This window comes from Echinops telfairi, unplaced genomic scaffold (assembly GCF_000313985.2).
Source record: "Echinops telfairi isolate 266 unplaced genomic scaffold, ASM31398v2 ScPeMD7_7475;HRSCAF=8513, whole genome shotgun sequence".
NCBI lineage: Eukaryota > Metazoa > Chordata > Mammalia > Afrosoricida > Tenrecidae > Echinops > Echinops telfairi.
In genome coordinates this window covers 24035209-24039636 of record NW_022111379.1, presented here as the reverse complement: position 1 = coordinate 24039636, position 4428 = coordinate 24035209, and positions in this window count along the sequence as shown.

The following is a 4428-nucleotide window of genomic DNA, read 5'->3' as shown; positions in this document are numbered from 1 at the left end:
GGTTGTTCTGGTTACAGGGTTGTGGAAATTGATCCACTGGACCAATTTTCCCAGTGTCTTCAGGTTTCAACATTCTTCTTCTTATCAGACATGGACATACAATTGTATCTTCGATGGGGGCTCACAGAATTTTAAGTTAGTAGGCTACTCTCCAAATTTAGATGTAGAACATTGTCTTTATTGACTATGTCATTTGCAGCAAGATTCAAAAGGAAGTTTGAACTTCCTACCCTAGTGTGATGGTTTTAAAAATGAAGAGGTTAATTTTACAGGTATTGTTCTGTGTGTGTTTCCCAAAAGTTAATTGTTTTCATTTAATTACTATCTATAGAAATGAGGCATTTTCCTCCCCCCACTATCATGACTCTAGTTCTACCTTACAAATCCAGCTAGACCAGAGCATGTACACAGGTACAGAAAAGAGCTGGAAACATAGGGAATCCGGGACAGATAAACCCCTCAGGACCAGGAAGGTAAGAGGAAGGTGAGGGAGAAAAGGGGAACTGATCATAATGATCTACATATAACCCCCTCCCAGGGGGACAGACAACATGAAAGTTGGTGAAGGGAGTCATTGGTCAGTGTAAGACATGAAAAAAAATTATAAAGGGTTCATGAGGGAGGGAGGGTGGGAGAGGGAAGGAAAAGAAATGAGGAGCTGATACCAAGGGATCAAGTAGAAAGAAAATGTTTTGAAAATGATGATGGCAACATATGTACAAATGTGCTCGACACAATGGATAGAGATTGTGATAAGAGCTACACGAGCCCCCAACAAAATGATTTATTTTAAAGAAAGAAATGAAGCATTCTTTACATTTAGAGGTTCAATCATGTCTTAAGATATTAAACAGTACCTCTCTATAATATCAGTGAGTTTTGTAAAATCATTATTATCGAACAGCTTTTAAAATTAAAAGTCATACACTTAACTGTGATTATTACCTGTTTTGTGACTTTCAGACATCTTTTCTTACCTAGACATGTTGAGGGTTTGTACAGGTTAATTTGGGATAGTTTTCTCTGTCTTAGAATCTTAGGTTGATCCTGTTCTTTCTGTAGGACTATTAGGATACTCAACATTTTCACCACTACATTTTTTTAAGATACATGATTTTTATGATTACATGAGGAACCGACTGCATGAATAAATCTAAGATTGTTACTTTTAGTCATTTGGTGATGAAAATATGGACTAGGTATCTGTCCTGACCAACTTGATGGCAGCTAACAAGAGTAATATATGACGGGCCATAGCCAACTATGCATCTTCAAAACTCAATGTCCTCAACTAAAAAAATAAAAATGATAAATAATCAATAACTCAACATATTAACCAGTACAGGATTAGGCACATGGTAAATATGCTGTGATTTCTCTTAGTATGTTATTGTTATCTATATATTTAAGCAATGATTATATTTTACTAATATTTTTTGTCCAATACTGGACCTAATAGTTGTGTGGCATCTCCTAGATATTTTTAGAAACAGAATCACATTTTTATTATGCATGTTGTCCTAAATATTGCTTTGGATGATACATTAATAACATGTGATTATAGATATCAGACTTTATTTTTAAATTGAATTGCTTTTCACTATTCACTAACTAAGAAGGTCAGTTACTCCTACCATAGACAACACTTATAGGAGCCCAGAAAGACAAATTGCCAGAGGAAACGGTACGTGAAAGCTCAAGCACTGGCTTCTAATTCCAGCTGAGTTATGTCCTCATGGATCAAATAAGTGCATGTGAGTGTTCACTTCATGTCACAGGATTGCTGTGAAGATGAAACTGCATGACCCAAAAGTTATATAACCGCATAACCGAAGGACAGGATAAACCTATGCTCACCAAAGGTCTTTGAAAATAGAAAATAAATACAACTATAGCCAGTATTATTATTAGGAAGTGGATATAGAGGCTGTTGTAGGAAACGTTGTCTTAACGAGTATTGTTTTTGAGTATAATATTACTTATGAACATTTTAATGGACTGTTTTCTGCTGAATTGATCCTAAAGATGATGATTCTTTAAAAAAAAAAGAATTATAAACTGACATTTTTGTTTGGGATAATGAGAATATATCTGCGCTTTTCCCCCCCAAAAAAGCTAGATTTATTGAAAGTTAAAATGACTTCTGGGGCTATGTAAAGTTGTGTAGGCCTATTATGTCTGGTTTATTCGATAAACGGAAATGCACCATCTGTATGAAAACGTTCTTTCCCCTCGTGGTCTGCAACTGAGATGAAATGAACATGTAACTTTGAGAACAAAAAGCAACTAATGAAGTAATTATGAGGAGAACTTTTACTTTTCCAGGTCATTGCTCCACATAACAACTGAGACCTTTTAATTTGTCTTTGCTCAACAATAATCTTTTTAATAAAGATTCATATTTCTTTCCTTTTTTCACTTTTTCTATTATCCTAGCTTAATATACTAAAGTACAGCAGCATTTGATATGTATTTTTACAGAATTTTGTCTATTCTCCATTGTTGGCAAAAACCTTTTATAAGTTTGACAATAACATACCTTTCTCTATTGATTTCTTCTTTTCCATTTGGCAAATATTGATTTTTTTTCTTGCATTCCCAGCAGGACTCCATTTTATTTAATTCTTTCTCCATGAATTAGCTTTGCTGACAGCAAATGCTGAGGCGTCTAGAACTTGAAGGATGCTTTTGATTGGTACTTGTTCTGGAGCCAAAGATGGGAATACAAAGAGGCATCTTAGTTGACTCCGTGAAATTCATAGGCTATTTTGCTCTTAAGGCTAGAAGTTGAAAAGAAAAATGTGTTGAGACGGTCATTGGATATTGAGAAAAATACTTGCATTAGCAGTAGTGATCAAGTTATTTTACCAGATTTTCAATCAGCTTCAGAAAAAAAAATATGTTGCCTCTACAACAGAATCACCAAACAATAGTTAGTGCTACCCAAGGGAGAAGTATGTAAGATTGCCCTTACCCTAGACACACAAACCAGTCAAGATTGGTCCTCTGAAAGGAGAATCATCTTTGGCAAGCCCACTGATCTGTGAACAGCAATAACAACAGAATGAAACAACTAGGAAGAGGAAATAAATTGTGAGAGTTAAAATTGAGACGGAAACAAAATGAAAATAATAAACACCATGAAGAAGAATAGAAACAGTTGGCAACATGAATAAGCAGTGAAAATAAGTTAGACCCGGGGAAGATAAAAGTATGGGCACAGGGAATGGTGCTTCCTCATGTTAAAGAACAACAGCTTCAAGATTTACTCCTCCAAGTGATGAAGTTCTGGAGAACCATTCATTCCAAAATTCCCAACTCTCTGCCTCCAGGTAGATTTATGCTGTACCTGTAAAGGAGTTCATAGACTAGAAAAAACCACCTATGAATGAGTATCTTATAATCTTATACCAGCACACATAAAACTAAGGTAGAAACAGTGGGGAGCCACATCTGACCTCATCTTCCAATTCCCAGGCATTTGCCAAAAGGCTGAGGAGAGGCAATGGCCGCAAGGGTCCACTCTCCATCCCATTTTACTCTCTTCTGACACTGACCATTCCTCTCATGGAGCTTTACTTTCTAAGCACTCTAGTTTTCTGCTAGGTTTTATATTCATTGAAATGGTGACACAGAACTCACAGAAATTGTTCACAGTTAAAGAGTTCATTAGGAACGTTAACAGGTTACAATTCAGGTAAGAAATGCTAAAGATAGCTGTTCATTAAGCATAGTTTTTTCTGTGTTGTTTCCACAGCAGACCTCTCTGGTCCTCAGCCCTTTGTCCTGCCCTCTTCCCTGCTTGGGCAGTGTTTACAAAAAGTCTTTTTAGCGCTGCCAATAAATTCCTAAAGGGCAGGTGAGTCAGCTGTAAGCCTCATCCTTAAGGCGATTAGCTCTAGCTCCATGGTTCAGCAGAACACTGCTCCCTCAATTAAGTGCCCAGAGGCACCCCATTCCATTAGCTGGCTTCCTGCCCCAAACCACTCAGCTTTACTTGCTCTGTGGATGAGACGTCCACTGCTCTGTCTCATGCACTGGATCCTGGTTCTGCTGCTCCTTCTCTGACACTCTCCTGGCATCTCCTGGATCAAGGAAATTAAATGTACAGGGACCTCGGGGTCCAGAGGATATACTCCACTCCCAGCTCCTCTTGTTGGTAGTAAGATTCCACTATACTGCTTTTGAGATGGCTTATTTTATATCGCAAAAGATGCCAATCATGATTAACCCTTTAAATAACTACTTACAGCCGAATAACATAATCTAGTAGTAGTATATGTGGTATTTACATAATCTGTTGTCAATTTGAGAGGATTAAGAGTGAAGGAGTGGAGTCTAACCTGTCAATCAGGTCGTAGCTTGATGACCTCATTTGGAGGTACTAAAGAGATAAATAGCTCGCTCAGGATACAGTCTCAGTCCCTG